We start from the raw sequence: 12,853 nt of genomic DNA, 5'->3' as shown, positions 1-12,853 counted from the left end.
GCAGGATATCATGCCTGCTGACAGGGAGCTGTGTGCTGGGGGGAACATTCCAAGACAGGTGTAGGCACTCAGCAGAGACCAGCACTTAAGAGACTGTTCATCTGTGGGGGGATGAATTTTGGAACTGGGGGTAAAACACGCTCCCCTTTGTTTTTTCACAAGGGATATTCCCTTGCCGGTATTGCTGCTGGTGCCTTTTTCAACTTTTCACCATTCCTTTCCAGGGTTTTTGCAAGTTTATTTGAATTTTTTCTTTCCCCTTTTTTTCCTCGTTTTCTTTCCCTCTCATAATTTGAGGGGTTCCCCAATTTTGATGTTTTCCATTTATTTAGTTTATTTATTTAAACAGAGGTTTTTATAAGTTTGGGAGAGGCTTTTTGGATGGCATGGTAGGGGTTTTTCCAACTTTTTTCTTGTGTGACATTTTGAGGAAGCTTCTTGGGGTTTAGAATTTTTATTTATTTATACTTCCCGTCTTTCTCCCAGGAGCTCTTTGTGGAATTAGACATTTGTCTTTTCGTGAAGGTCCTGCTTTGCATGGGTAGGGTCACTGCTCCTGACTGCTCCTGGGCTCAGCCTAACCCACCAGGAGCTTTTTTTTGTTCCCTGACTGTGGGACTCTGATTATTGTACCGGCAGCTCCCATCTCTATTCCTGGGGGTCACCTGGGCTTGCTGCTGCTGCTGGTGAGAGAGGATGGTGCTTGGGAGTTTGGCACAGAGGTAGTGTGGAGGTTTGCAGGGCGGTGAGAGGTGGAGATGCCACTCCCAGGACATCACGGATGTGATATGGGGCCTTGGTGGCCACATGGTACCTGCTTCTTCCTATGCCTGGTGGAGCAGGTGCTGTCCTGAGGAAGATGTGGTGCTGGCACAGGGGTCTGGCCTGTGGGAGCCTGGTGGAGGAAAGAGCTGGAGGAGGAGGGTTTGGGGCTGTGTAGCACCAAGGGGAGCAGGTGGGGAGATGCCAGACTTTTGGTGGAGCTTCTGCGGTGACGTGCCTGCAGGCAAAAGCCAGGGCACATGGGAAGAGGGCTGACTGGAGGTGGTGCTTCTGTGAAAGGGGACAGAGGCTCCGCAGTGGTGCTGGGTGGCAGCTTGTGCCGCCTGGAAGCTGGAGAAGGGCTCTGACCCTGCTTTTTGTAGCAAGTGAGGAAAAGAGCACTGTGGAGTGAGGCTCTAGGTGCTGGGCATGCAGAGTGGGGGGGACTGGAGAGCCCTTGGGAGGGGTCAAACAGCTCCAAGGAATGCGTGAGCAGGTCCTTGTGGCATGGTAAGTGTGGGAACAGCAGAACTTCTGACTGTCCCTGCTGGTCCAGGAGGCTATGTGGACACTGGAGTGGATGGATCTGGGATCACTGAGAAGGATTACCCTCTGTGGATGCAAAGCTCCTCAGGGGCAGGCTGGCTGTGTGCCTGAGGCTGGGAGAGGCAGGCACCAGGATGTAGGGGGGCTTTGTCACCACACAGCTAGAGCTGAGCACTGGGGAGCAACAGCCACAGAGGTGCAGTCAGGATCACAATCACAGAATATTCTGAGTTGGAAGGGACCCATAAGGATCACCGAGTCCAATTCTGGAGTGAATGGCCCATGTGGGGATGGAACCCACAACCCTGGCATTTTTAGCAGCTGGCTTTCACCAACTGAGCTAATTTGAGGTCAGCTCCCTTTGAGGTTTTAAGGCCTGACTCATCAGAGACCTAGATTTTTGGTCTGGGCTTGGTGTTGACCATGCTTTGAGCAGGAGGTAAAACCATCAGAGGTACTTTCTAACCTGATTGGGTGATTTTCCTTCTTGCCTGCACTTGGCTGCAGCACGGTTCCACTGCCCACCGTGTAACTTCAGGTTAGTGAAGATTTGTACACCAAACTCCGGCCAGACCGTCTAGAGGATATGCTTGGGGAAACCCCACATTCAGAAGGTAGGATGGGATTTTTACTGCAGTCACCTCCAGGTTCTGCTGCTGTCAGACCGCAGGGCAAGAAGGGTGCGCGTGGGAGTGTTTGCTGGCTGACTCACGGCCCTGCCTGGTTATTCACCAGCTGAATCGCACCAGTGACTTGGCGTACATCAGCCTTGCCCTGTTCGTGTGAGCTGCTCCCCTGGCTGCCTGGATGACAAGGGTTTCTGATCATCAGTGTGACTATGCTGGCCTTAAGACAGGAGCGAAGCAGCTGGGATGTGTCTTATCTGACTATTATTTACGTGTGTGACTCTGAATTACCTTTTCCTCAATTTCTCCACATGTAAAAAGTTTAACTTGTGCTGTATGCACTCGTGTCCTGTTGTCTGTCATCCAAGATTTTATCCTTTTCTCTTCCTGTGTCTGGGCAGTTAGGATGGGTGGAGGTGGGGCAGTGCTGACTGGACTGCAGGCTTCATTTTCTGTGGTGCTGTTGGCAGAGCAGCAAATGCTACAGGGGCAGGAAGGGTCATGTCCCTTTCCCCAGGGAAAAGCAGGTGAAGCAGCTTGTCAAGCACTTCATACGTTTTCATGGATCAGCTTAGTGGGGTGTAGAAGATGGTGTGCCTGGCACTGCTTTTGGGGAACAGTTAGAGCTGCCACACAGTAGTAGCCACAGCAGGAGAGCTGGGGTACTACACTGTCATCCCAATGTGGCAGTGTTTTCATATCCGTATTGAATTCTTGTGCCTGTAAAAGGCCTTTTAAAGGAAATGTTTTTCTCAGCAAAGCTGATCAAGAACAAAATAGCTCATGGTACAACAGTACCATGGTACCATAGCCCAAGACACCTGTAGTGAAGCATGTTGACTAGGAAGGGCCTTCAGTCCCTGCTGAGGATATGCAAAGATGTGGTTAACTCCTTGGAAAACTCATTTCCTGTCCTGAGTCGGAGACAGTGATGAGTCGGTGTGCATTCACCTGGGCAGCTCATCTTGTGGCACAGACAAACCATGGTTCATAAGCTCTTCAGCAGCTCCCTGCCAGTCCTGTGCTCTCCCTCTTCCTCTACTCAGAAGCATTTACTTATTTCACTTGTTGTTCCAGGATTTTGTGCTCCTGCCCTCGCAAGAACCATCGGAACCAGCTGCACCTCGGAGAGGGAGCCAGAGTCACTGTGGGCTTGGAAAGGTCCTGGGTGCACCAAGAGCACAACAAATGGGAGATGGTGTCAGCTGCAGTGAGTGGGCAGATGTTCCAGGTAGACAGGGTTTCTTTGGAACCAGTCTAGTGCTCTGCAATTAGAGTTATGCCCTTAGAAATAAAGTTTATTTGGGAACTCATCAGTGGGAACTCATCAGTGTGCCAGCAATGTTTGCCCTCTCCAGGACTGCATTGCAATCTCAGCACCTTCCCTGTTACCTGCCTGCCACCTGAGTGCTTGCTCAGGCTGGAACTATGGGAAATGGCAGTCAGTTCGCCAGAGTTTGGCTGGGAGAGGTGAACAGTGTGCCCCCCTGAGTTTCCTGTGCTCAGCATGTTTTCTTCCAGTAGTTTTGGAGCTGCTTTGCAGGCACAAGGTGCAAGGCTGGCCACAGGCAGGAGTTACAGAGAGAGCACAGCTACTCTGAGCTAGAAACATGGCAACTGCTCATCAGCGCTGTCGGTCCTTATCTGCAGGAAGTAAGGAATAACCCCCATAAATCCTGTCCCATAAATCAAACTCTACTGAGCTCTGCTCTCATGAGCCACGTCACAGATCCTGGATGAGCAGCAGGGAAAGGTGCAGCTGAGTCACCAACAGGGAGTCAGCACCTTGCTGCCTCAGGGGAACTGTTTGTACACACAAACATCAGCCTGCTCTGTCCTTGTCTTAGACACCCTGTACACACTTTTCCAGATGGCCTGGTAACATTAGTGCAAGGTGTGACACTGGATGTGCATGTTAGTAACATGTTTGAGTGAGAATGCTGATTTGGGCTGGTGTTGTCTGAGGAATCAACAGGAATGTGGATCTGAGAGGTCCAAGTCCCCTAGAGGTTGCTAGCCAGCATGGGCATGTGTTAGTAAGGCTGAGTGGCCACAGCCATGGCACTGGTTCCTTGCAGCCAGGGCAGCAAACCCTGCGGATTAATACTCACTTTTCCATTTTCACTTATACTGAAGTCTCCTGGTGCAGTCACTGGGGGAAAGGAGTGTGTGTGGGGAGGTGTGGAGTATAATGCTATGTTCTGGCAGCACAGGGAAACTGAGTCTGCACAGCATCCCAAGTGTCTGGATACATCGCCCAAGATAACCCTCACCTGTAACTGGAAGCCAGCGTAAAAATAATGGCAAGTTTCTCTGGGGCCTTGGCTTGGGTTCTTCCCCCTGTCCTGCCTTACGGAAATTTGTGCCATCTCTGCTGCTGTGTGGTGAGAGACAGTTCCCATCTTCAGGTGGAGATTTTAGGGGTGTGCAATAGAAAGGCTCAAATCTCTGTGCCTCATTTGTAAAGTTCCTAGGCATTCTGGAATAAGATGCGTAACAAGAAACACCAAACAGAATGCTAAAAACACAAAAAAAAAAAAAAAACAAAAAACAAAAACCAAGCAAAACAGGCAAAAAAACCCCCCAAACCAGTTTTTCAGCTGTTGTGCTGAGGGAATTTTCATTCAGCATCTTGTAGGAAGTGTTTCATGTCTTGCAGAATGAAAGTCACTGAATGTAGCTCATCAAGGCAGAATGCTGTGATATAATTTAGAAGCTCATTAGAGATCATAATCACAGTGACAGATGTTGGTGGGAAGTAGGAACCATCATAAAGATAAATAGGGAGCTGTTTGTCATGAGGGTATTAGATCATATGGGGGCAACATTTTCTGAGATATCTAAGTGGCCTGGTTATCACTTGGAGGTTTCCAGCTAGGTTTTTCAGTGTATCAATTGCTTGGAAGATAAGACTGAGGCATTCAAATATTGAAGACTTTGCTTGTAAGAGCCATAAATTGACATTGTGTCTGCTAACCCATGTTGGAGCAGGACATGCCCTTCTCTTGGGTGAGCTATGCATACCACAGCATCTCTGAGTGTCAAATACTGTGGGATGGGAGCTGTGCTGTGAGGTGGGAGAGCTGTGCCTGCGTAAGGAGCAATGCAAGCAGCTGGATTGTGCAGGTAGAGGGAGCATGGGCTGGTGGCATGTGCTGCAGAGAAAAAGGTTTTTAAGGGCCACCAAAAGGTGTTTCTTGGCCTGTTACTCTGTTAAGTGTGAAATCATCAGCGGATTTGGAGATGCGCACTCTTCCTTTGTGCTACCCACTTCCTCTGGGTTGCACCATCGAGATTGAGACAGATTCTGCAGATCCTGTGCACGACGAGTGACTCGGATGTGGATGCCAGCGGGAGAGGCTCGTGCACACGTGGCTCCGTGGGGACGGAGCAGAAATCCTGGTCTGTCAGAAATCCTGGGTGGCAGGGATTGAGCTGGTTGAGCGGGGTTGAGCTCCCATTGCTATTGCTCCTGTGTGATTTGGAAGTGCAGAGATGGCAAGGGGGCCGGTTGCCAGCCTTGGAAAGCGAGCAGAACTGCAGAGCCTCAGTAGTGGAAGTAGGTTAACAGAATCATCATTAGGCTGTGCTGGCATGTGGGCTCACTGGGGTGTGAAGTCACCTGATGGAAGCACTGCCCAATAACAGAAATTCCCTAGCAGAAAATGAGCTTTTGTTTCTGTAGTGCTGTTCTTCTGAGGTGTTCCATCTGCTTTACAAAGAGTGTCTGACTGAGCCCAGCAACGCTTCCATGAGAACAGCATCTCTAGTGACAGCTTGCAGCTGTCTAGCAGATGAGAGCACCCAGGTGTAATGGCAAACAGGGAGGGAATTACAACCATCCCATTTTGCTGAGGGAGGGATGCTCTTGCAAGACAAAAAGGGACCACCTAGTTGGTCTGTTTGACAGCTGAATGTCCTTAAGTAGGCACTGAAAATGTGGGTGTGGAGTGTGCTGTAAGTTCATACAAGCAAATATAAGAGAATAAATCCAAATAGTTGGATAAATTTTACCTTTGGAATGGTGGCTAAGCAATTGTAGACAGTTGCTCCAAATGATCTTTAAACTTTTGTGTTAAAAAGAGGAGAGCCCAGAAGGACCACCTTGCAGCTCAGCCTGGCACAGCCGTTCCGGCTCTCGGTGGCCCTGGCAGGGCAGGAGGGGCTGCCATGTGCCACAGGGCACAGAACGCAGTCAGAGCCCTGAGCTGGTGCTGTGGCACAGATGATCTCCATAAACTGTGATGACATTAATCTAATGTATGCATTCTCCTACGAATGTGAATACCAACAAATACAAATCCCATGCAAATCAGGCGCTCGCGCAGTATGTGCAAGTGGCTGAACATCTGAGGACTCAAATATTATATCAGAAGTTGTTCGCAGACGTGCCTGTTCCAAAATTTGCTGTTACACTGCCCTTCTGTGTTCCCATGGGAACTCTCAGGTAAGGGAGAGACACGCTCCAGCTAAAAGAAGTGTGTGAAGTAAAACCTGGCTTCCCTGCTGGATTCCTCCTCCTTCCCCGAGCCTGCAGCTCCTTCACATGCCCAGCTGCGTGGAAAGACTCCCCCCAGCCTCTGTGGTTTCCCCTTGGGATGGGGGAAAGGTGGAAAGGTGGATGTTAAGTGTTCCTCAGAAAAGGAAGCAGTACCCTCTGCCAACTGGCAAAGAGCAAGTGCTGGCACTAACTGCAGGAGAGAGATTATTCACTCATTCTGCAGGAGCGCCTGTTGGGAATCCCTCTCCCAGTCCTTGCCTGGCTCTTCCAGCTGTGCCTGCTGCAGCCCAGGTGCTTGAAGGGGCATGGCGGTGTGGGTCCCAAAGGGGCTGGGAAGCTCCTTGGGATGGTGTCTCTCGGGTGAGAAATCTTAGCATCTCTCAACTGAACGAAGAGGGAAGCAGAGGGCAGCTGAGAGCTTTGCAAGAGGCTGCAGGAAGGGAAGGAGGGAGCGAATTAACTGCCCCTGTGCCCTCAGCCAGCACCATGGGGAATTCAGTTTGCAACAGGAAAATAAAGAGGTAGGAACAAGTGTGAAGTGTGCAAGAACACCAAGTGTAAAACCCCATAGTCCATGTTTTGGGGTTGGTTTTTTTTAGTTGCTGGGGAATGCTCAAGGGTTTCAAAACGGAGCTGGATCTTGTAAAACAAGAGTATGATGGATGCAGCAGGGTTCATAGAAACGCCCCAGGAAGAACAGGGGAAAAATAACCCAGCAGCTCATGTACAGGCAGTCAGAGGGGATGCGATCCATGTGGAGGGACTGGGGTGCAGAGACATGGATGTCTCTGACATCGGAGATGTGATAGGAGAGGCAAAAGGATGTGTTGTTGTAAATATCAAACCCCTCAGGTTATTCTTTCCTCCTGAAACCATAGTTGCTTGTGCAATCAAGACAGGGGATTTAGGAGAGGGAACAAGCCTGTGCAGGTGGTTATATCCCACATGAACTGTTCTCCCTTAAAAGTGGCCAGATTTTGTGGTGGCACAGGGAGACTGCAGATGGGAGCTGTGAATGCCCCTGGAGAGGGGCCTGTCCTGGCAGTGGCAGTGGGTGCTTGCCTGGCTCCAGAAAGGGGATGCGTCCAGAGCACAGGAGTACGGCTTAGAGGGGCTGTTGGGTTTTCTCTGCTCGTCTAGAGCTCATGGATATGATGAACAATGTACCACGAGACCCCTGCCAGCTTTCCCCCCACTATCCCCTCTGTGACCTTGGCTGCTCAGAAGGTTCCAGGGGACTGCTGACTTCGGTGCTGAGACAAAATAATCTGTTGTCTCTTAGGCGGTGGCAAATTTTGTGGGCTGAGATCACATTTACTCTTAGCCTAAGCCTGCAAGTATTCCATGCATAGCCCCCCTTAATGAAAAGCCTCAGCCGCTGCCAGCAGGTTAAGAGTTAGGGCCAGCAACCCCTGGCATGTCGATAAATCTTCGTCCTTAGCTCATCAAATCCCCAGCCTGCTCGTTCAAGAGGGATTCACAAGAGGTGATACAAGACTGACCTTTGCTCTGCCATAAATGCAGGTGCACGTGAACCAGCTCAATCAGCGGGCTCTTTTTTTGGCTCCCTTCGCTCGAGGTAGTTTATCTCACCCGGCGGCTGCAGGACCAGTGCAGCATCCTGGAAGTATGCTGTGACATGCTTGGCTTTCCCTGTCCCCTCCTTTGTCAGCTCCTGCAGGTGGCTTTTCCCAAGCCTCCCCTTTTTGACCCTGTGGAACTGTTTTTCCCTCTCCCCATGACTCCCTATCTTTCAAAATACCTTGTAATTTTGACAATGTTGATTTTTACTGCAGTAAGGGAAAACGTGGCTTTTTTTGACAGCCAGATTGCATGTTTGTTTGTTCTTTTATTTTTGGCTTCTTAGGAGCTTTTTGCCACTTTTCACTTTCTAATTGTCTCTTTTTCTAATCCAGGCACTTATGCTCAAAGCCAACATTTCTTATGGCAACTTTTTATCACCTGCTGGCTAGAACAGAATAGAAAAAAAAAAGCAACAGATTCTGGCTGAAGGACCTACAAAAGTAGGAAAATATAAAGGCTCATTTTAAGGATAGAACAGAAAAAGTGTTTAGAGGTGAACGACCTGGCTGCATGCAGAGCTCTGGCTTAAGCTTTAGAACAGAGTATCTCTGTAACTGGAAAGGAGGAAAGTGCGATCCTGGTTTATGTTGCAGGGGAAAAAACCTACCAAAAAGGAATTTCTTGGGCACCCAGATGGTTTGCAGCTCAGGATAAAGCACCGGGGACTGACAGCAGACAGGAGGTAATGAGCAGGTCTGATGTGCAAGCGAAGTCAAGCGGAGGCAGCAGTGGGCACAGGACCCTGGTGAGGGAGGTTGTGCTTGCTGAAGTGGGATGATGCAGTGCAAGACTGGCAAAGAAAGGAGCAGCAGTCCTCGATCTCTTGGGAAAAAGGCATCTGTGTGTCTTGAATAATGCTGTTCGTGTCTGGAGACGGCTGAATTTTTTCAGGACCCTGTAGGATGACAGTATTTTGCTGAGACTACGTGCAGGGAGTCATGGGTTTGTTGTAGTTTTTAGCTATGTAAGTTAAGCAATAGACTGGAAAAACCACGTGTTTCTTGGAGGCATTGGTATCTGTCCCCTCCTGCTGACGTTTGCCTGGTCCCCTGGTGTCGCCAGGGGCTGCGGTGTGCTGTGTGCCAGCTCGGGGGATGTACAGCAGCCCCGCTTCCAAGGCAGGAGCGAGCTGCAGAGTGACCTGTGAACAGACTTGATCCTGTGGATTCCTGTTTACCTGCTGGTGCTGGCTCTGGAAGGAGGGCTTGTGCCTTGGCTGGTGGGGTCTGAAGCCTTTAGTGATGCACAAGCGCTCCTTGTGAGCCCTGTGCACTGCCCCAACACCTCGGTGTCGGTGCTGCCAGCCCTTCTGGGAACAAGCCCCTGGCCACGGACCATCCCCTTTGTCCACGGCTGCTGGCCAAGCCCCAGCTCACCAGGACTGATCCCAGCCCAGGTCGGAGTTCGGCAGCCACCATCCGCCTTGGACCACGTGTCTGAAGTCCTCAGTTTCCATCCCAGCTATTGTTTTCCAGGGCCTGTTCACAAAAGCTGTGTCCGCCTGCTTGCTTTGCAGTAGCCCATGAGCGGGGCCAACCCACCTGTGTTCCCCAGGAGGTTATTCGTGGCTGAACAAGCTTGGGTCCACACAACTGATCTGCTTAAGTGCACTTCCCTTCCTTGCTTTCATTCCACTCGTCAGGCTGCAGAGATAACGTCTGTCTTTGTTCTGATGTGAGACCCTTGCGTAGGTACCCAATCTTCCCCATAGCATATCCTTTAAAATAGATAAATTTGCCTTTTCTGAGTTGCAATTTAGATTGATTTTGATAGAGAGGATGGCGGAATCATATACAGAAGAAAAAAATCTTTTAAAATGAGAACGGAAGCAAATATAGTTTAGTAGTATACTCGTTACAGAATGAACAGCATATTGTATGTGCTGTGTTAGAGGTATGTTATGAATAACAAAAGCACTGGAGCATTTACATATTTGTTTTCAGAAATCCTGGCAGTTGGATTTCACCATTCTGCGCCTCTTTGCCAGAATCACTAAACAGTGGTACATATGGCTTCTGAAGTACCATATGTCGTGGAAAACGTTAGCTGATGCCTATACTGATGCGACACGCTATAGTCTTTATTTAGATTTTTTTGCAGTTTTGAACAAAGAATATTAGATCATGCAAAACATTGTGCAAGCAGTATGGAGTAGTACATACAGGAAAACATGATGCATTGTGCCCAGAGAAAAGCCAGCTAAGAAAAGGGAAAGAAAGGGTGGTGTCGGGAATTAGAATGTGCACGTGCCAAGAAATGCATCAAAGGGTGGGACACGGCTTTGTGCGGCCAAGGCAGGAGGTTTTCCAGTGCTTGAAGCAGAGTCAAGAGCCAGAGCTCCATGGATGTGCAGGTTTTGAATCAAGTCCTGTTTCTAAGAGATGCTTCCTTTTACAAAAAGTAGTACTCAGGCTTAAATCTAAGTACATGCTTGAAATTGTTGGAGAGCAAAGGAAACCACGTGCATGAGTGCTTTCCTACAGAGCACTCCTTGTAGGAGCAGGGATAACTCTGCTCTCTCTCCCATATCATTGTCTGAAAATAATGATGATGAACACAATGAGTTTTATGAGAAGCATCTTGAAAACAAACCAAAATATAGTTTCCAACACGGCGACCACAAAGCCCAACCTGGCATTAAAAAATGAATCCAGGATTTTGTTTTGACAAGTTTTTAAAGCACTTCCCCACCCCCCCACCCCGCCCATCTCGCCTCATCTTTACTGCACTCATATCGCTGACGATGGCAGCACCAAACACTGAGGGGAGCCTGGTGCTGGGGCTGTCGGGAGTAGCCGGAGGAGAAGGTGACCCTGAGGGGAAGGGGAGCAGGGAGCTCTTTCTTGCCGCCATGGCTCCCTGCTGGAGCAGTGCCCTGCTCTCCCCTTTCCCTTTTCTTCTGGCTCCTCTCTGTGCAGACCACTGCTCCGTGAACACTTAATAGGCTTAACTTTAAGCACCAGAGTAGATCCAATGGGATTACTCACATATTTAAACGAAGGTATAATGTTTGGAGAGGCGGGAGAAGCATTGCATCTCCGTCTCTTGATTTGGCTCCTGCTCTTAAAGCCACCCAGTTCTAGTGTCTGAGGATGGGAGGTTATGGGATTCACACAGCCTCTGCCAGAAGTGTGTTGGGGTGTGTGTGGTATAGCGAATGTTAAACCACACAAGGTAGGAAATTGGGGAAATCTCTTATAATGTGCAGACATTCCTTGGTTGAGGCCGACCAACTAACCAAAACAGAGACAAACCCAGCACAGAAACAGAAGGGTGAATAAGACTCAGTCCAGAATGCAGCCAGAGCAGAATGACTTCCTGGGGAGGTGGGAGCAGAAGGAAAGGGCTCACAGCTGAGCTGTGCCGCAGATGGCCAGGCAGGGGACGTTGGGGAAGCCGCTGCCTGTGGGAAGAGCACGTGTGGTGTCGGAGATGGGTTCCACCGTGGAACAGTTGTGCCGACCTGGGAGGGCTCTTGGTGTACGTGGGGGTTTAATAGCACAGGTAATTGCAGAGAGGCCAGCGCTAGGGGATGAGCCTGTAATTCCCTGCCTGGCTGAAAGAAGCAGGAAAGGCAGTGCAAGCTGCCAGTGGTCTTTCATGGTGCAAAAAAAGTAGTGGAACATTTAAGAAACCGAGGCTGTTTCACAGGAATTATCTGAGGCAAGAGCTGCGTGCATGTGTAGGTAGCATCTCACACATTTTATGAACCACTACCTGAATGGATGTAAACAGAAATAGAAGTCAGAATGGAAGCTAAGGGAAAGCAGGGCTGAGGGGAGCTTTCACTGAGCACCTATTTGAGGTTGCCTCCCAGGTTCCCTGGAAAGCACCTAGTGGCTCAAATTCAAGCTTCATTATGTGGTTGTAAATTTGTTGAATTAATAAGAGGGGAAGATTACCATTCGTATGCCTATCTCCGACTGAGGTGTTTTAATTCCTTTGTAGGATCAAGTACCTTCCCAGAGCTTCCAAGCAGAGAAAAAGGGAGCCTCTCTTCCCAGAGAATGATGTTTGTAGCGGTGCCAAGCGGGTGCCCCTTCCTTCCACCTCTGATCTCCACATCTCTCGTAGGGGAGGCTGGTGAGTGCCCAGCCTGCCCTGGGTGTGCAGCTGCCCCTCTGGGCTGTGAACCAAGCTGTCAGGGCCAGCACTGAGCCCACTATGTCACAAGCAGGGCAGCTGTCCAGGCTGCAGCAGGTAGACCCCCAGAGGGGAAGGACACCTGAGCCAGGCTGCCCACTGAGCAGGTCAGCGCAGCTCCCTCCCCTGGCCTGGGCCATTTTCCCGGCTGTCCTGGCATGGAGCTTCCTGTGTTGTTCTGTGTGTCCTCCATGAGCACAAGCAGGCCATTTGCTGCATTAGCCTCATTATGTTTCCTTTCCAAAAAGCATCCACCAGTGTCTGCCCTGTGGTTTGGAAAGGGGTTAATGCTTTCCCCTCCCAAACCTCAGCTCACCAGCACATCTCCCTTGTGCTGCAATTATTAAATGACACTTCACAACTTCATCTCTCCTCTCCTGCTACATCTGCTTGCTGCTCCCATGTGCAACCCTGCTCACGTCCCAAACATCTAAATGCATTGTTTCCTCTGTTTCTCCTGCCAGCATGGAAAGGAGCCATCCCTGAAGCAGGATTGCCTTTGAGCTGGCAGCAGACGAGTGATTGGCTTTGGGCAGCGCTGCTGAGACTCTGGCAGGCCGTTTAGCAGAGAAACCTTGGCTAATGAATGTCATCCACACCTAGCAGATGTGCCACTGCCTGCCATGCCAGATTTTTGACATAATACAGGGCTGCTGGACACGACAGTGCTTGGGAAAAGCCAGGGAGTGAC

This window comes from Aphelocoma coerulescens, chromosome 4 (assembly GCF_041296385.1).
Source record: "Aphelocoma coerulescens isolate FSJ_1873_10779 chromosome 4, UR_Acoe_1.0, whole genome shotgun sequence".
In the NCBI taxonomy this organism is placed as follows: Eukaryota; Metazoa; Chordata; class Aves; order Passeriformes; family Corvidae; genus Aphelocoma; species Aphelocoma coerulescens.
This window is presented reverse-complemented; position numbering follows the sequence as displayed.